At 43.5% G+C, this 20,922-nt stretch overlaps 1 long non-coding RNA gene across 2 annotated transcripts; it reads left to right on the top strand.

The window, feature by feature from the left end:
• Positions 1–255: 255 nt before the first annotated feature.
• Positions 256–20,314, top strand: LOC127612139 (uncharacterized). Of its 2 annotated transcripts, XR_007965597.1 has the most exons (4): positions 256–410; positions 19,437–19,540; positions 19,614–19,671; positions 19,911–20,314. It is a non-coding gene; the product is annotated as an uncharacterized LOC127612139 (long non-coding RNA). The 2 variants fall into 2 exon arrangements; XR_007965596.1 differs by having other exon boundaries at positions 19,614–20,314.
• Positions 20,315–20,922: the final 608 nt, after the last annotated feature.

Raw genomic sequence — 20,922 nt, 5'->3', positions numbered from 1 at the left:
TTGTTGATCCCACACCGATAACGTCTGCCTGGACAGGAAGCAGCACAATGCCAGGCAAGCCCTAAGGAAAGGCTGCATCAGATCAACTCAGACACAAACACATGTTCCCTAGTTCAGACATAAACAAGGCAAAATGCATCCACATTATCGCTACATACCGTACATCAGTAACAGATTTGCTGAAGAATATTTTAGCAATTGCTCCGTACCCTCACACACACTTGAATATCTTTCCTAATATAGGCACACTTGCTAGCTGGGACCGGTGCCTCCTTTTTGAGTCTGCTACCTTGCCGTCGCAAACGAGCGACACCTCCTTCCACCCAGTAAAGACTTCCCTGCCGCCCGCCTGCATCCCCTGAGGCTACTTTTTTTTTGTTGTTTGCTTTGTTTTTTTAATCACTTTGGATGTGAGTATTTTCATTCATTCAGGTCATTTCATTCTTGGAGGGGTGGGGGGTGGAATTCTTTCTTAGACGATGTTTATGGCCTTACATTCGACGAGCTTCATCCCTTCATGTACATAGGCCAGTTATGACAGCTCAAGCTTTGACCACGATTGGCATCACTCTTTTGTGATGCAAATCGTTCAGTCATTTGGGTGGAATCCCACTCATTCACCTGGAAAAATGTGGTGGAAGCACCTGAAATGTGTAAATGGCTAAAGTTTTGAGTGTCTTTGGCTTGACAGGACGGCGTTGTATATGGGAGATAGTTGCTCTTAAAGTTTTTCAACCTTAATGTACAGTGTCTCCCTCACTGAGCTGTCATTTTATCATGGTGGATGGGGTTTGTGTGTCTCAATAATCCTAGGATTACTGTATATTGGCTTTATGCCTCTAGCAGCATCACCCATGGCAAACTGGTCCGAGGTGAGGGACTCGACAAAACAAGCTCAAAGATATGACATACACAAACATTGAAAACTTTACTTACATAGTTTTTTCTGTCAATTATATACAATTTCAATTTACAGTTTCAATAACTCGGAACCAAAAAAAAAACCCTTCTTTGGACACAAAATTTTACGTCATCATTGCCGAGTGCTTGTCTCCTTTTCCTTTCTGCTTGTCCCGTTATGGGTCGCCACAGCATGGCATCCTTTTCCATCCAAGTCGATCTTCCACATCCTCCTCTCGAACACCAACTCCCCTCATGTCCTTCCTCACTACATTCACCAATTTTCTCATAGGTCTTCCTCTTTCTCTCTTTCCCGGCAGCTCCATAGTCATCACCCTTTGAGTGAAATACAACTCCTCTCAATGTGTCCAAACCATCTCTAACTTTTTATCCAAAACATCGAGCCTTGGTTGTGAACTCATTGTTAATCCTACCAGTCCTGGTGACTCCTAAAGAAATTTGCAACATCTTCATTTTTGACACCTGACCTATTGTTTCTACAGTGTTACTGTCTCTAATCAGTACATCATGCCTGGCCTCACTACTGTCTTATAAACTTTCCCCTTTGTCCGAGTAGACTCTTATATCAACTAACATCCCTGACACTTTCTTCCATCCGGTCCATTCTGCTCAAATCTATTCCTTCATCAACTCAACACAGTCACAATTGATCTGAGCTGTTGACCCCAAGTATTTTTACTCCTCCGTCCTCGCTATCTCTTTTCCCTGTAGCCTCACTCTCCCTCCTCCACATCTCTCATTCATGCACGTATATTGTTTTACATCTGCTAATCTTCTTTCCTCTCCTTTTAAGCGCATGCCTCCACCTATCTAAATGTTCCCTCACTTGCTTTCATTGCAGATCACAATGTTATCTAAAAACATCATAGCCCTTGGAAATTCCAGTCTAACCTAATCTGTCAGCCTGTCCATCACTTTTGCAAAGAGGAAGGGGTTTAGGGCTAATCCCTAATGCAGCCCAACGTCCATTTAAACTCCTGTCACTAAAGCACATTTCACTACTGTTCTGCTACCGACCGTTCATCCATCCATCCAGGGTCGGGAGGGTTTCTTTAGATTTCTTTGGAGTCCAACACAGTTACTCGTTACCCGTTACAACATGTATTTAGTAATGTAATCCAAGTAAAATTCTGTTGCACAGGTATCAATACTAGTATGTCAAGAGGTGCCCCGATACGATATTAAAACACTGGCATTGGTTTCTGTGAAGACTAACAAATAAAAGGCTGATGCAATTTCCGGATGCTAGTATTGAACTTTAAATGTAGCGCCTTGTGTGTGTGTGTGTCTCTCTCTCTCCCTCCCTCTCACGACACTCACTGATTTGTGATCACGCGTGTTCAGTGGATGCCCGAGCCAAGCTATCGCTATAGACACTTGCTATGTCATTTTAACCACAATGTTTATCCTACGCCGGCATACTCGAGGGCCCGCACACGGAACGAAAACACAAAGAGAAGCCTTATCCATTGTTAGTGTAATCGGTAATCAGCCTACTTATGTCTAGTTTGGTGAAAAGATCCTGATAAGGACACCTGTCCAAAACATCGACACATTAGAGGCAGTTGTTCAAAATGAATGTGGAGAAAAACGGTTGAGGAAAAAAGTTAGTTGGAGGGGACCTATGTTCCCTCTAATTTTTCATATGTTTGGCAAACAGACAAGCTCCCTGAGCACACTGAGGACCACTGTGAGCAACATCAGAAGTGTTTGCTGTGGCCACACACGAGTATCACACCTGGGATTATAGAAGATTAATGGCTAATTCAAAGAATCAAATTACAACAGCAATTTCCATCAATGTACTTTTAATATAACTAATTTGGCACACTTAAAGTGAAAAAGACCAAACTCATTGATTGTTCGTGAGAGTGCATTATTGGCCTTGGTCGGTGAGGTCCAGTTTTGGATTGGATGAGGGTCTTGCTCTGGAAAAAATGAGACGTACACATCCTTCAGACGTAACATTTTGTTCACATTAAACATTCACATTTTCCACAATGATGTGTGCTGTATCTTGTGATACAGTGTCTATGCATCACGGAACGTGATGGGACTCATGCATCGTATCTGCATGATTTGTCATGCCAAGTTGAGTGACTCTTGTCTCGCACCGGCAAACTGAAGGAACGCTTCTTGAATTTTAATTTTTCTGTAATGAAGGGGGGCGGCCCGGTGGTCCAGTGGTTAGTGTGTCGACCTCACAGTGCAGAGGTCATGGGTTCAATCCCCACTCTGGCCTCCCTGTGTGGAGTTTGCATGTTCTGCCCCGGGCCTGCGTGGGTTTTCTCCGGGTACTCCGGTTTCCTCCCACATTCCAAAAACATGCATGGCAGGCTGATTGAACACTCTATTTGTCTTGCTGTACGTCATTTTTAAAACTAAAATCTTGCGAAACAAAGAGACGCGCTTCTTTGCAACATCGCTCATCAGACATCAAATCTGAGTGTAAAGACTTGTGACTGTATGAAAGGTCTTGTGAAAATGTGTGCAAGGCTTACGAAAAACCATATTCCATCACCGTATGCATCATCTTTCTTCCTGAATTAAAAATGTAACTCTGCAAAAGAATACACATCTTTAATACAGTGCACTCCGCTTAATAGAACACCGGTTAATAGAGTAATCCGCTTAATAGAGCAAAAGGCTCTGGAACGGATTTGCCTAATGCAATTTCCTATAAAGATACTCCGCTTAGTAGAACAGATCTCCGCTTAATAGAACAGGCCGTAAGCAATGAAAATTGTAAACTAGTGGTTTTCGAAGTGTAGCTATCGCGATACTGTACCACTATCGTGAGAAAACGCGGTAGTTCTAGCCGTATACAGTAACAGGTAGCACGCGTCACTCCACACATCGACACACGCACGTCACAATGGCTTCAACTTCACTCAAGAGACGAGGGCTATCATCTGCGGATAAGAAGGACATACTCAGACGATACGATGCATTGCCGGATTCTCAGAAGGTATCACAAGAGGATGCTGCTTGAATCGGATACTCAAAAACAGGAAAGAAATTTTGGAACTTGAGGATTCTGATCGCAAGCGACAGCGAAAGGGCAAAGCACCTGATGTGGAAAAAGCTCTCGTAAAGTGGATTCACGCTGCCAGAGACAAGAATGTGCCTTTGTCTGGGAAGATCGTGAAAGCTAAATCTGAGGAGCTGGCATCAAAAATGAAGGTGGAGGGATTCAGAGCCACTGAAGGTTGGTTCGATCGCTGTAAGAAGAGAGAAGGGATCGTGCACAAAAGACTGCATGGTGAAGGTCAAACCGCCGACAATCAGTCACGCGACCACTGGCTAGCACAAGTCTGGCCTGATTTGAAGAAACAATATAACTGCGATGAAATTTGGAATGCAGACGAGTCAGGACTGTATATTCGCGCATTGCCAGATGCCACACTCACTTTCAGAAATGATCAGAGAAAGGGCGCGAAAAAACCTAAGGAGAGGATAACCGTTCTGTTTGCCTGTTCAATGACAGGAAAGAAACGCAAGATGTTTGTCATCGGCAAAAGTCAGAATCCGCGGTGCTTTAAAGGTTTGAAGTCACTCCCTGTTTCGTATGAATCGAATAAATCTGCGTGGATGACCGGTGATCTATTCAGAAAGTGGCTGGCCGAATGGGACAAAGAATTACGTGGTCAGAATCAGCGAATTCTCCTGCTGGTCGACAACTGCTCGGCGCACCCACAGAATGTTCAACTGACCAACATACGGCTTGCCTTCTTTCCTCCCAACACCACGGCCCTAATGCAGCCGTGCGATCAGGGCGTGATCCGCGCAGTGAAGGCGCACTACCGCCGCTACATGTGCCAGCGCATAGTCCAACAGATGGATGAGAGTGACAGTTCAGCCACCGCTTGCGTACTGGCGAAGAAAATCAATCTACTTCATGCCATCGAACTTCTGGTTATGTCATGGGAGGACATCACAAATGTAACAATACGTAACTGCTGGCGTAAAGGAGGTCTATGCGACACAGAAGTTGAGGTTGCGGATACAACTGACGATAACGCTGAGAAAGTGGGTGCCATATTATGTTCAGAGCAATTTGTCGAATACATCGACATCGACAGGGATGTTCTGACGTGCGCGGAGGTAACTGACGAAGACATCATTGACCAAGTGATGGAAGGAACGAGTAGCCAAGACAGTGATCCTGAGCCAGAGGACGACGAGCCTGCTTCCATTGAGGAACCACCTTCCAATAAGGATATGCGGGTCGCCCTCGAGACCCTGAAACGAGGATTGTACGCCCGCGGTTTCCAGGACTTCCCTCTTATCCAGCGCATTGAGAGGGAAGTCAACCGCAAAATTACGGACTCCTGTTTCCAGACAAAAGTAACGAAATTTTTCTCGTGATTTGAGATGTTTGACTGAAGTTGATTAAAGTTGTTGTTTTGTTGTTTGATTAAAGATATGGACGTCCACAGTCGAAATATCTCTTCTAACTCGTCAGCAGGGGTTTTTCTGCGTGCATAACTTGGTCGTCGACGTGTCTGAAGGTGTACCTAATAAAGTGTCTCCGGTTAATAGAAACTCCGCTTAGTAGAACAGAAGCGCTTCGGCCCAATGGTGTTCTATTAAGCGGAGTGCACTGTACCTGTAATCTGATTGTGGTTTTCTTCTGCAACTGTAATGCAGTTTCTTAGCTTTGTGCAGAATCCAAAAATAACTCCCAGTCTTGATCTTGCTGGGTAGGTGTGTGGCCCAGGTATTACTTGGTATGGGTACAAATACAAAATTATTGGTGTTGCCCTTTCCTATTTGACACAACTGCCTAACATAGGGTCAATTAACAAGTGTGCCTTGTGGTTTATAACGTCTTTGATAGCAGTGTTTATTGAAGCCGGACTACATTTGATATTTTTCCCCTTGTTATTTTATTAGTCAGATTACACAGTTGCCCCTTTTGTGGCACGGGGTAAGAGTACAACAATACGATTCATCCCTGGCTTTGAAGAAAATAGGCAGTTAATACTGTACATTTTTAGGGAAACATTTCCAAGTATTCCAATCTCCACAATGAAAGAGAGCATGTGTAGTGGACACCTCTTTTTTTTTTTAAAACACAAAGCACAAAAAGCTGAAAAGAAAATAGACTTAGCAAGAGGAGGAAGAGGAGGAATGCAAACATTCAAACTTAGACGATTGCGAGTCATCCAAAAACACAGAGTAGCTTCGGGGACCAGCTCCCAAACACAATGTAGGGAATAAAGGGTGAATCCATGTGTTAACGTCAACAGATCCCTTGGGAAAGCAGAAAGAAAGCGAAGTGGCAAAAGATTCACTGTCAAATTTCTTTTTCCTGTCACACCAACACTTCATTCAACACATGTTGAATATGCATAATCTGGTGAATTCGGTCTCTCCACTTTTTCACATTCAACTGTTAAATCCCAGTTTTCATTAGGTTAATGATTGCACTCATTTCAGCAATGCCGCCTCAGGGGGAATGCGGTGTTGTGTCGAGAAGGGCATCCTAAAGATGATATCTCACTAATTGGCAAATGCTTGCAAGTGTTTGCAAATGTAACAAATGTTTTTTGGACAGGGTTTGTTAAAGGTTGCATATGTTTGCAAGACATTCTCAGTTTTACTTGTTGCAAACAGTTTTTTTTTTTTGTTGTTGCCAAGAAATTTTATACATGTTCAAAATTGGCGAAAACAGTCGGAGCGCCATTGCACTCCGGGTGCATTCACTTATCAAACTGAATACAGTTCTCACTCAGCCGCCTCTCATTCATTTAGTCGCCTCTCTGAGTTGCTGTCACCGGCTCGTCGTCGTCACCCTGTGGCTTCTGTTGCCCTTCCCGCGGCTACAGCCATCTGAAGGGAGCCATGACCGCCAAGTCTGGGGACCGCCGAGGCACTGGCCTGTGAGTAGAGTCTTCTTATTCAAGTGAATGGGCCCGGTGATCAATGCCCATGCTTGCCAAAATGTTTACTACAATCATCACAATTGTAAGTGTGAATTGTAAATACGGTTAAATGTTGTTGTAAAACACAATTCTGTGGGCTGAATATACTGCATTTATATGACATGGCGGTGGCTCACTATGCTGGCTGTCCAATAAGGTTGCGCGATACATATCTATAATATTGAAATCAAGAACATTCAACACATTAATATTGAAAGGAGTATGTTAACAGTGACCTTGCCACATTTGTGTTGCATATAAATCTCAGTAAAACCAACCACATTCCTACTTCCAAGTTTGACGCTGATCGATCGTTAAAATCATCAGACAAACAAATCACCTTGCTGAGGGTGAGAGGGAGGAGAGACGCACGCAGAGTGAGCAAAGGACACATGCACCCACTGTTGACTAGATGGCACACAGGCAAGCATATCCAGTTGGTCCAGAATGCTGCTGCTCGCCTCTTGACTGGTACTCATAAAAGGGAGTACATGCCTCCTACTCTGGCATCCCTTCATTGCCTCCCTATACATTTTAGAGTTCTTTTTAAGATTCTATTTGTTTTCAAATCATTAAATGGCCTCTCACCACTTATCTCAATGAGTTCTTCTTCACCGACGCACCTGTCTGCCACCTCAGATCTGCGGGTGAGACATTATGAGGGGTACTGAAGACGAAGCGGAGGCTCAGAGGAGATCGAGACTTTTTAGTTGCCGGTCCCTCTCTTTGGAATGACCTTGCTCTTAACGTTTGGCAAGCCCCCTGGCTGGCGAGCTTTAAAACTCATTGTAAATCTCATTTATATTCTTTGGCTTTTGACTCAGCATGAGACTTGAGTTCCGTTTTGTTGTTTTTGTGCGTTTTACTGTTTTTGTTATTAGTTTCTTGTTTTATTGTTTGTTGTTGTATGAATTATTTTGCTCCATGTACACCACTTTGTGTATAGCAGTGGTTGTTTTAAAGTGCTCTATGAATACAGCTGAGTTGAGTTGAGGTATAAAATAACCTATTAGCTAATTCACAGTACAAAATGGTTTATTACTCATTGAAAAGGTTATTTAGCTGATTTTGTCAGGATCAGAGCATGAAGCTATATTAGACTTTTATTTTAAACTATAGCCCAGATCCTAAATGTAGTGTACACGTACAGTATCTGTGTTGTGTAATTTAGTGTTTGACAAAACAAAAATTGTCGCAGACCATTTAATTTGAAATTAATCATCATTAATCATCTAGCAGTTGTTAAAAATGTATTACTTTGTGTTTTAATCACATTTGTGTTTCAGTTGGAGCAACAGCAAATACAAAATTATAAAATCAAGCCTAAAATGATGCATAAATACCACATTTGTATCAAACAAAATGACCTGTGTAGTCAGGTGCGTCTTCCTCCACTGAGGGTTGGGAAGGGTGGGGGTCAAGATTTCCCTTTACATGACTAAAAAAAAAGAAAAAAAGTTGTCCTGTGTGATTTAAGTACCCCCAAAATGTGTTTTTCTTTTCTTATTTCAGTGGCCATTCGTTCTTCAGTGGAAGAGCATCAGCTATTCATATAAAATATTAATCCAACATAAACAGAAAAGATGATTGTTGATATTACTTTTTTTGTTTTGTCTCCACAATCACCTCAAACTGCATCAGCTTTGGGAAAGACAATGGATAGACATCCTATTCCTAAAAATAAGAAAGTCCCATAAGGGTACGGGTCTGACGGCACTGGCTTATGGCTTAAGAACAGCAAAATGTGTTAAAATATTAACCTGCTTCCACCTCATTAAAGCCCTCTATGAGATAAAAACCCTTCTGTGAGGGAAATCCCAGTTGTGATGCACGTCAGGCTAAAGCACCAGCAGGATGCCCCCCCCCCCCCCCCCTCCTGGAGCCCTCACAAAGGCCAGTATGGCATTGTTAATAGTGTATGCTGTCTTATGTTTGACCTACAGTTTGGCGAGAGACGGTCAATAAAATGCCTTCACCAGAACCTACAGTATAAGGAGCACTGCTGGTTTGTGTGTGCACATGTAATTACGTACTGTATATTTGTGTTCAACTGTCTAAATGAGAGAACAAAAAACATTGAGTTGAAGTGGTCGTGGCATACGTTTGATATAATAGTTGTCGTGGTGACTTAAATCCAGTTAAACATCTCTCGAGAGATTTGAAAATGTCTATTTGTTGTTCGTTTCCCCATCACGACACAGTTGGGTAGGATCATGGACAAAAGAAAAGAGTAACATCAAACAATCCTTTCTACTGTTTATCCTGGATTAATAGTCTAGGGTTGGCCTAGTAGTTGACTGGGTAGCGCGTCTGCCTCACAGTGCAGAGGTTCAGGGTTTGATTCCAGCTCCGGCCTTTTTTCCGAGTACTCTGGTAACCTTCCACATTCCCAAAACATGCGTGGCAAGTTAATGGAACACTCAAAATGTCCCAAGGTGTGAATGTGAGCACAGTGGTTGTTCATCTACAGTATATGTGCCCTGTGATTGGACGGCAACCAATTTAGTGTGTGCCCGAAGACAGCTGGGATAGGCTCTAGCATGCCCCGCGACCCTTGTGAGGGTAAGCGGATCAGAAAATGGATGGATGGGTGGATAAAATAGCTGAGGTTAATAGGTGATACCCTTCCGCTGAAGAAAGAAAATACACCCAACGGGCACTGAAATAACTTGAACATGACAAAAGTAAGGTGAGAACCCACCGTTTGGTATTTTTATGGAAGTCTTGTTTAGCTCGCTGTCTACACCATGCTCTCATGTCAAACGCATGGTGAGGGCAGAAGTTTAAAAAGATTGTGCCTGAACTTGTCAAAAGAAAGAGGAAGGAAGTGGATGTGCTGCCTAACCCTGTGAGTCAAGCAATGCAATCAACGATTTCTGGAACTCTCAAAGAATTGCAATATTCATTCAGTCATTCATCTTCCGAACCGCTTTATCCACACTAGAGCCTATCCCAGCTGACTTCGGGCAGTAGGCGGGGGACACCCTGAATCGGTTGCCAGCCAATCACAGGGCACACAAAGACGAACAACCACACACACCAGGATAGGCACCCCATAAAGCGGATTGGAAAATGCATGGATAGATGATTCAGAGAGTTTATGGGTTCATCCATCCATCCATTTTCCGAACCACTTCATCCTCACTAGGGTCGCGGGGGTGCTGGAGCACATCTTCGGTCAGTAGGTGGGGGACACCCTGAACCGGTTGCCAGTCAATCGCAGGGCACACAGAGACGAACAACAATGCGCATTCACACTCACACCTAGGGACAATATAGAGTGTTCAGTCAGCCAGCCATGCATGTTTTTGGAATGTGGGAGGAAACTGCAGTACCCGGAGAAAACCCACGCAGGCCCGGGGAGAACATGTAAACTCCACACAGAGAGGCCGGAGCTGGAATTGAACCCGGTACCTCTGCACTGCGAAGTCGATGTGCCAATCACTGGACTTCCGGGCCGCCCATAGCAATATTATAATCAGTGATATTTGGAGTAAGTATTCCAGCTGTCTCAGGTTTGTGTGTGCCTTCTCTAGACAGCATGTTGAAGCCTATTCCACCAATGTTCAATACAATTTCGATCAAGTCTCATGAAGCCACTAAAGAATCCAATTAAGCAATGTTTTATTCTTGGAGATTCTTTTGTGTTTTAGCTTTGTTTTGAGTCAATATTTGTCTGACATTCAATTGTTCTCTGACACAGGACAGCACATTTTGGTCTGAAATGCCTTGAGAGTCCTCAGATTTAATTGCACCATGCACAGAATCAAGACAACCAGCTGCACACACAGCTGCAGCAAAGCATCCCCAGAACTTAACCAAGCCTCCTTCATCATTCATAGTATATATAGCGTCCTTTTGTTTTTACATACATCAACATAAATGCTTAAATGCATAGCTGATCTGACTAGCTAAAAAAAAGTCTAGCCGTTTTGTCTCATCTGTCCAAAGAACATTCTCCCAGACGCTTTGTGGCTTGTCACTGTGCATCTTGGTAAATCAGTCCAGTTCAGTCTTGTCAGTTCGAAGTTATTTCAGTGACTGTTGTGGCTTTTTACATTCTTAATGGAAGGGTACCAACAATTTTGCATGTGCCATGTGTACGAAAAAAAGAACACCGCACATACTGTGAAACATCTACGAGGCTATTCATTTTAACATTATTATGCCTGCAGCCGTACATTCATTATACGCTTTGCTTTTAAAGTACAGAATGTTATTTCTTATTTTATTTGAATGAACACAACCAAAATTTCTACTTTAAAGACAACATTTTCCTGTTGTGTAAAACGGTCTGGCAGGCCTCCGTTGCATTCAGCTTAGTGACATCTCTCATTGCTGGTGATTACCAACCAATCATATGCACAGGTCCAGTTGCCGCTTTGCTGCCAAAAGACGGTGATAATAATTGTGGAGCACATGTTTTGATGTCAAATATTTAGTTTGTAATGTGTTATCCTGGTGACTGATTGTGGAATCTTGTCACACTTGTTTATTCTATTAAAATTGTTCAACCTCCTCGGGATGAGACCCCCATCGGTTGAATATACAGTGGGCCGTAAATCCTCACCGCATGGGCTTGCAATGTGCCTTTTAATGCAACAGCTGTTTTTTCTGAGAGAAAACTCAATTGTCCCCTCCTCCAACCCCTGTTTCCAAGCCACTCTCTCACCTCCTGACTCCTCCTCTTTCCTGTCATCGATGCTTGCCTTTGTAAAACTCATTCCCCTCCCTGGGAGCCTTTGTTAGGGCATTGCTTTCCAAATCAATGCTATTTTCTCGTGTCTTTCTTTTCTGCCCTGACTACAATTTCCAACTTTCATTATTCTATGAAAAGGACTTTAAAAAAAAAAATTTTACATGAAATTAAGCCTTTCAGGGACAGTGGTTACTACAATAGACAGCTTATCATGTATACTGGAGTGGTTGATCAGTAATCACTTAATTGTAAAAATGCACGGGTATTGTCACCAACGAAAACTTCCAATTACTGTTTCTCAACCGGCGCCGTACATAGCACACACACAAACACACATACAATCAACCTTAATATTCAAAAAACAATTTTAACAGTCTCCAACAGAAAAAAAAACGGCACCACAAACCCCATTTCACGTCTAAAGTGAGGATAACACTGCATACTGAATATTTTTTAGACCTCTTTTTAACCCAGTAGCGTGTTACATTTATGACAGAGATGGGCAACTGGTCTCGACTAATTTCTGAAAAATGTTTGCTGTTGGGGCGGCACGGTTGCTTGACTGGTTAGGACGCCCCCTTCAGAGGGCAGTGGTACAGGGTTCGATTCCGGAATCGTCCCAAGCTGTGATTGTGAGCGTGGATGATTGTGTGTGTTTGTGTGCCCTGCGAGTGGCCTGCAACCAGTTCAAGGTGTCCCCTGCCTACTGCCCGAAGAGGATCAGAGGATGGATGGGTGGATGTTTGCTATTGCTAAGCCATTATACGATGTAATTTCAATGTTCGCCACAGGATGGCAGACATCACCCAATAGCACCTCCAACCACAGGGCTGGACTTATGAAGAAGAGTCATGGTAGCCACAACGTTGGTCTCAAAAGTTAAAAAGCTGTCGAGAGAAGTAACAGTTTGTTTTTATTTTGTGTAGTAGTAGATCATTTCTTTGTGCATTTGAAAATTTAAATATTTGAAGGTATTCTTCTTTACATTGGCTCACTTAAAAAACATGCGTATGGACATAATTTGTCCTGATGGCGTTTTTTGCCATACGTCTGGGAAGGAAATGTGTGGTTCTATGTGGCCCTCCCACTGGCGTTGATTAAAAATTGTGGTGGTTTCGGTTGTCCATCCCTCATTCATGAAATCAATGAACTGCTACAGAGAGCACCACATTTTATTTCTGCATCTAACAAAAACATTTTAAAAGCCAAAAAAGACACTTGGTTGAAGCTTACTTTCAAATAAAATAGCCTATGTCTCCATGAGCAGTCGGCTTAGCTGTCAACTTCAATTAGGTAAATTTCACTGAACAATTTAAAAATATATTTGCATTCAAAATATTTATTAAATTAGAAAGAACATTGGGCCTAACCCCAACCCTATTAATGTCAGGATGCGTGGTGGTGGTGGAGGACCCCAAAAAAGCAGGCAAGAGGGAGGAGCAGGTTATACTTGACGAATTGTATTGATAAAAACACAGAAAACTAAATCCAAAACAAAGTCCTGTAAACAATACAAATCCAAAGTATCAAAAAAAAACAGGCTATAGCTAAAAACTAACAGTCACCAAAACATGATCGGGAACATGACCAACAAACAGGATAGCGACAAAGAATGGGGAAAAAAAATCACTTGTAAACACGTCAAAACGGCCTGAATTGTTCTGACAAGAATAATTAAAAAAAAAAAAACAGAGACATAAAAAGAGACGGTCAGGCTATGTTTACAACACAACTCAATTCACCGCGTTACACAAGACGTGAGTTTGTAGTGCGTGCTCTCATCCATACATATCCGACCTAAGTGTTATCAAAAGCCCAACATTCATACAATTTTTTTTTAAATCAGGAATTTGAGATCGGAAACAAATGCACCAACAACATGAAGGCTCAGCTTGACCAAAGCTTTCCTTTGATTTCACAACTTCCCCCACTTGGTCTCGTGTTACACAAAATAGAAACATGCTTAAATTCCAGACCGCCCTGCAGTGCTGACAACCAACAATATTTGCACAAACTGGTTCAGAAACGCTTGGAAAAGTCAAGCTTGGCTGAGCAAAAACCCTGTCAAGAACCCTGATAACAATCAATGCTGGATCAATAATCAATGAACACTAATGGTGAAAGCATTTTTCTCAAAGAGGTCATTTTGGGTTGGAGTGGCTATCAGACCATCAGCAAAACCACCAGACCCTTAACCCCTGCAGGGAGTCTCGAGGGAGCTAGAATTAGAAAACTGATGTGTCGGTTACTTCCTTTCAAAAAGAGATCCCAATGTGGAGAATGTGTCTGTGTTTTTAGGGGTCAGGAAGCGAGTCTAGTGAGTTTAAAAAGGTCTGTCACTTATGTTGTTATTTAATTGACTATTGGCTATTTTCCTCCATTTACCATGAAATGACACTGCTGCGTCAAAATGTTTGTGTTGCAGTGTTTCCCAATCTTTATTGAGCTAAAGCACATAATTTACAACAGAAAAATCTCACAAGGCACCGCCACACAAAAATGTCACCAAGCATGGAAATCGAAGGCAATTACAATGATGTACATTCTGACATCTCATGGAAAAAGCAATTAATTATTTTGCACGGACCTGCATTGACAGATGAGGAAACAGAATGTTTTTTTATCGCAGGGGTAAAAAGTGAAAGGTCTTAGACTGGCCAAGTCATTCACTGGACTTTAAACCAAAAGAGCCTGCATTTTAGGTCCTGAAAATGAGACTAAAGGCACAAACACGAACTGAAAGTGGCTGCAGTATAGACCTGGAAAAGCCATTCAAAAAAAGAAAGCAACGATCTGGTTAAGTCAAGGGCTCGCAGGCTTCATGCCACCACATAATAAATATTACCGGTACTCACTTTCATCAATATAATCAAGTCCGCTCCAAGAATTTTGCTCACTCAAAAGGTTGGTGCTAAAGGTGCTACAACTGGATGTAAATACACCTGTTCCTCCAATGGTATGCTGCGTTCAATAGACATTGAAAGCAGAGTATGCAGAATGACAATAAAAATAAATGTATTGTGACCACAGCAACCCTTTTTCACTAAAAGAGAGAGCACCCTGTAAAAGGCAACAGGGATGCACACTGGCAGCCATGTCAGTTGGCTGGTGCCTCTGTGCATGACCATGCATGAGAAAATAAGCTCAGAGTGCAGTTGAAAGGATTATTGACTGTGCTAAAGTGAGGGTCAAGGGTCATGTGAAAGACAGCACAGGCAGAGGACAGAAAGGGACTGTGACATTGCTCCGCATGAGTCCTTACACCAGTGTTACTTTAGAAATAAAAATGCAGTCAGATAGCGAATCTAAATCTAAACTCACCAGCATTCAGTACAGTATTTCCCAAAGCTAAATTACCAGTGTGTTTTTCAATTCTTCTCCACCTGTTTCCAGACAGTGTCCCATGGAGACCGACAGGGGTGTGTCCTCTCTCCACTGCTCTTCTCCCTCTACACAAACAATTGCACCTCAACAAGTCCAGCTGTCAAACTCATAAAGTTCGCAGACGACAGCACGGTCATCGGTCTCATCAAAGATGGTGACGAGTCTGTGTACCGACAAGTGGAGCAGCTGGAGCTCTGGTGCAGCCGACACAACCTCGAGCTGAACACGCTCAAGACTGTAGAGATGATCATGGACTTCAGGAAACATCCTTCTGCACAGTTGCCCCTCACACTATCCAACTGCCCTGTGTCAACCGTCGAGACCTTCAAGTTCCTGGGAATCACAGTCTCCCAGGACATGAAGTGGGAAGTCAACACCATCTCCATCCTGAAAAGGGCCCAGCAGAGGATGTACTTCCTGAGGCTGCTGAGGAAGCATGGCCTGCCACAGGAGGTGCTACGTCGTTCTACACGGCAGTCATCGAATCGATTCTGTGTTCTTCCATCACGGTTTGGTTTGGGGCTACCACAAAAAAGGACAAAATCCGACTTCAACAGACAGTTAGGACGGCGGAAAAAAATCATTGGCACCGCCCTACCCATTCTTGAGGACTTGCACACTGCAAGAATCAAGACAAGGGCACGGAAAATCCTCCTGGATCCCCCGCACCCTGCCCACCACCTTTTACAGCTACTCTCCTCAGGCAGGCGCTACAGATCCACGTGCACCAAATCCAGAAGACACTTGAACAGTTCCTTCCCTCTAGCCATTAACTACCTAAACAGTCACTGACGTAGTCACTCCTCTTGTACAACAAATACTGATACTGGTCACTCTGAAATGGTTCAATGATATTCTGCACCAACTGTACAAACTGTACCGTTGTATTCTACTATTCTGTATTGTATTCTACCACTGATCACTTTAGCTCTGCTTGATACTTTGCACATTGTCTCACAGTTGTCACTGGGTGGTACCACCGCACTACGGTTCACTTACATTACGAAATGTCCTTCCATACCTATTTGTCATGTCCTTGTTTATGATGATACTAATGCAGCATGTTATATCGGAGACAAATTCCTTGTGTGTTCTACATACTTGGCCAATCAAGATGATTCTGATTCTGATTCTTATCCTATTATGCATGTTGGATTTAAGTTGGCGGCCGGGTGGGAGAGTGGTTATCGGGTCGTCCTCACAGCGCAGGGTTGCCCTAGTTCGATTCCGGCTATGGCCTTGCTGTGTGGCGTTTGCATGTTCTCCCCGGGTTTTCTCCGGGTACTCCGGTTTCCTCACACATTTCAAAATCATGCATGGCAGGTTAATGGAAGACTCAACATTGTCCCTCGGTGTGAGTGTGAGAGCGGATGGCTGTTCATCTATGTGTACCCTGCAATTGGATGCCAACCGGTTTAAGGTGTCCCCCGCCTACTACCCAAGGACGGCCAGGATAGGCACCCCATAAAGCGGATTGGAAAATGCATGGATAGATGATTCAGAGAGTTTATGGGTTCATCCATCCATCCATTTTCCGAACCACTTCATCCTCACTAGGGTCGCGGGGGTGCTGGAGCACATCTTCGGTCAGTAGGTGGGGGATACCCTGAACCGGTTGCCAGCCAATCGCAGGGCACACAGAGACGAACAACAATGCGCATTCACACTCACACCTCGGGACAATTGAGCGAGTTCAATCAGCCTGCCATGCACGTTTTTGGAACGTGGGAGGAAACCGGAGCACCCGGAGAAAACCCATTCAGGCCCGGGAAGAACATGCAAACTCCACAAAGGGTGGCCGGAGCTGGAATTGAACCCGGTACCTCTGCACTGTGAAGTCGACGTGCTAACCACTGGACTACCGGGCCGCTGTATGGGTTCATGCAGATGGAAAATCTTGGGAGTGATCTTGAAGATAAATAACACCTTTTAAACTAATTTAGGATTCAAACAGCCTTCTGGAATTTAACTTGTTTGTAAATAGGATCTTCTTTTTCTCCTTTCGGTTTGTCCCTTTTCAGGGGTTGCCACAGGGAGTCATTAATTTCCATCTTTCCCTGTTCTCTGCATCCTCTACTCTGGCTCCAACTACCTGCATGTCTTCGCTCACAGCATCCGTGAATCTCCTCTTTGGTCTTGCTCTGTGTCTCCTGCCTGGCAGCTCCATCTCTAACATTCTCCTACCAATGTATCCACTGTCCCTCCTCTGTACATGTCCAAACCATCTCAGTCTGGCCTCTCTTTTTTTTCTCCAAACTTTCCTGTCTGAGTTGTTTGTAAATAGGATAGTGTCTATATTTTGACCAACCCCAAAGCTCAAATGTGCTAATGCTCAAAGGAGAAGCAAAGGACCTGGATTTTAAGAAGGCCTCAACCAACAGTGCCACCTCACCTGGGCACCACCATCAACCGGGACCTCAAGTGGAAGCTGGCCATCAGCTCCCATTTCAAAAAGGCTCCCCAAAGGATGTCCTTCCTGCGAGACCAAGCTGCCAACCAAAATGTTGCAGTTTCACACGGCCATGATCGAGCCTGTCCTCACCTGCTCCATCACGTGTGGTACACTGGTGCCACTGGTAGGGACAAGCGCAAACTGCAGCGGATTGTGCTTGCTGCTAATAAGCTGAATGTCATTTCAGGACCTGTCAATCTCCAGGATTTCAGATCAGATTACAGGTGACACATCCTGTTCAACCCTCTGCCTGAGGGCAGAGGGGTCTAAAATCCATTCGGGCCAGAACCTCACGCCAAATGAACAACTTCCCCAGCTATCTGACTAAATATACTAGTATCACTTAAAATTTCAAAACTACACCTGATGTAGTCTACAGCACATTTTTTATTGTCTTTTTTGTGTCTGTACTTCTATTTTATTTTTATTGTGACGATTTGTTTTTCATGTTACACCATTGGACCAAAAAATAAAAATCCTAGTGGCAAACGTACCTTTCACTGACAATGGCAATAAAATTGATTCTGATTTTGCAGTGAGCTCTTAAATACTATACATCCATCCATCCATTTTCTAATCCTCACGAGGGAGCCTAAACTAGCTATCTTTGGGCAGTAGGCGCGGTGTACCCTGAACTGGTTGCCAGCCAATCACAAGACACACAGAGACAACCAACCATTTGTGCTCACAATAGGGATAATTTAGAGCAGGGGTGCCCAAACCTTTTTGACCAAAGATCTACTTTTCGATCAACCAGCCTCGACCCCTTACCACGCAAGCGCTCATATGCACACACTTGCACACGCATGTCATGATGACCAACAGTCATAACGGCCCCGAAGATGAACCAAAGAGAAAAATAAACCCAAGAGTTTAGATTTTATGAAAAGGATTTCCTGCCTACATGACGCGGTTGCATGCAACACACTCTTGCAGCCTGTTAACGATCGTAGTTCACGCGTACTGTTTTAAAATGCTTCTCTCGGCCCTCCACATTGCCATTCTTTGCGAGTGCCCTCGCCGAATTCGACATGAAACACACTCTGAATGAAAATAATGATAATAATAATAATAATAATAATAATAAAAGCTACAGTATATTGCAACAGCTCTGTTCGCAAGCTGCAATTGCCAATTGCTGACCGCTAACAACTTCCGGCGACGCAGGTCACGTGCCACCATAAGTTAAAGGTGAACTGCTTTATTGTATTTTATTTTTTAAATACTTTTTGTCTAAGTGAGACTGATAGGATGATTAGGTTGCAATGTGCATTAACACAAAAAATATATTACTAACAGCCACAAAGACAAACAAATGTTTGTTTTTTCCTCTACACCCCCTCGCAATTGACTTGGGAGCAGTCCGCGAGCTACTGGTCAATCGCGACCAATGTCATGGCCACACCTGAGCCATGCATGTTTTGGAATGAAGGAGTAACCCAGAGTACCTGTCGAAAACCATCACAGGCACGGGGAGAACATGCAAACTCCACATAGAAGGCTGGAGCCTGAATCGAACCCTGCACCTCTGCAGTGTGAGGTGGACGTGCTAACCAGTAGTTCTTAAATACTACTCAGCGCTAAAATATTTTGAGTGGTCACCATGTCACTAGTTTGTGATGTCGGCAAGAAAGTGGCAGAGTGACCCAGACAACAACCTGCATAGTGGTTGTGACGGACGGACGAGCAGACACAATTATCCCTTCACCCTTTCAGGGACAGCGGCTACTCCCATGGACAGCAGCTTATCATGTTACAGGGGGCATGAACGGGTTAAGGGAAATGAGCAGCAGTAATATTCACAATTACGCCACACATAGGAGCAACCTATCTTAACATATATTAACCTACAAATGAAAAGAAAAAAAAAGAAATACAATAGCAGCATCTGAGTGGAGTACCGAAGGAGAATTAATATCAAATTTAAGCAGGAAGAAATTGAGTCTGGTTTTAAGGTATAGCCTCTTGGGACATGGCAAGTTGTAAATTATAAAAGTGTCAGGTCTTCTGGCCCTCCTTTTCTCCCTGTGTGTCTGTGTATATCTATGTGTAGGTTTGGAGAGATGAGAGCGAGCTGGGACCAGGTACAAGCAATCATCATCTGTGGCAGACTCAAGCCATTTCTGAACTCATCTCGTGGCCTCACTCTGTCGCCCAGTCAGTCACGATCATCTCATGTCTACATTCTGTTAGCTCGATTCTGATTTCTGTTCTTTTCTTCTGTCTAAAGAGCCTGCAGCTGTACACCTGCTTGGGGCTGACCTTGTTTTCTTGCCTATCCAAATCCTGTATCCTTGCACCTCTCATCATTCTGCTCAGGTTCGCTATGCTTTTTTTTACCCTTAAAACAACAATAAAAATTGTGTCTACTCTGGGGTCATCTTCCCGCACCACAGACAAAAGTATAATTAGAGTCCAATTATGCCACAGCAGCAGCCATATAACTAGTACAAAGGGAAAAGGGGACTGTGATGTACAGCATAATGACATGTTTATCATGGGCCCTTTCTTTGACCACCAAGTCCAGAAAGTTGTCTTTTTTTGTCTCAAAGACATCTGAAGATTTCCAGCATTATATTGTGTAGCATCCAAAAAAATTAAACTCCGCTGAAACATGGAAACAAAATGGAGTCAACCAAAACAGGCCGTGGCAAACCTGGCTTCAGAATTACGGTCGCCCTCGTCAACATGTTTGCTGACATTTTTTGGTTGTTATTGTCCACATTCTTCTGCCGGTCAGTGACTACAAAAGAGGCAGGAGATGAGAGTAAGATTTTCCACCAACTGAGAGTCCATTTAATCTGTCTAAAAAAATATATCTCAAAGCAACAGAAGAACTTGTACTCAGAACCAGATGGGCAAGTCAGGTGTTCTGCTACTCATTACCATTAAATGTCAAAGGGGTGATTCTTTTAATCCACACATCTATACTATTTACGACATCCAAGGAGAAGTATCTGTCCTTGGTGGTTGCGCCTCCTCGGCAGCACGCCTGTACCAGGACAGATATTGATTGGGAGGAATGTCGGCGCCATTGACTGTCAGTGCTGGACAGACCTGTGGCGCTTGTGTTTTTTGCATCTGTAATGGGCAGCATTTTTCACAACCCCGTTGTTTTGTTCAGTGGAGATGTCGGCGCTGTTGGACAGTCGGCGTTGGTGCGGCTGGATGGCTGCTGAAGTTGAGGATGAGGAGAGAGGAGCTTTGGCGCAGAGCGCCGATGTGTATTTGGAACCGAGAGTCGCCGCTTGGAATTGAAATGGATTTCCATGGGACAGGAGAAATGAACCAATATTTTTTTTCATCAATGGATGCGACGGCTTTTTGTTGACTTTGAAACTTAGCTTGTAGCCGACGTGCACATTTTGAGCATGACGTCTCTGATCCACTGGTTAAAGGACACCTTGATTCTCTCCTCTTTCATCTCAAACTGCTTCAAACATCAAAGCGTGTGACGGAAAAGTGGTTATAGGACTGCACGACTGTCCGGGTTTTATGTTATGTGTTGTGTTTATTATTTTGCTTTATGTTAACTGTTT

Source organism: Hippocampus zosterae, chromosome 12 (assembly GCF_025434085.1).
Source record: "Hippocampus zosterae strain Florida chromosome 12, ASM2543408v3, whole genome shotgun sequence".
NCBI classification, from domain to species: Eukaryota; Metazoa; Chordata; class Actinopteri; order Syngnathiformes; family Syngnathidae; genus Hippocampus; species Hippocampus zosterae.
Note: the sequence above shows the minus strand (reverse complement) of the source record. Positions and strands in the feature narration are given on the sequence as shown.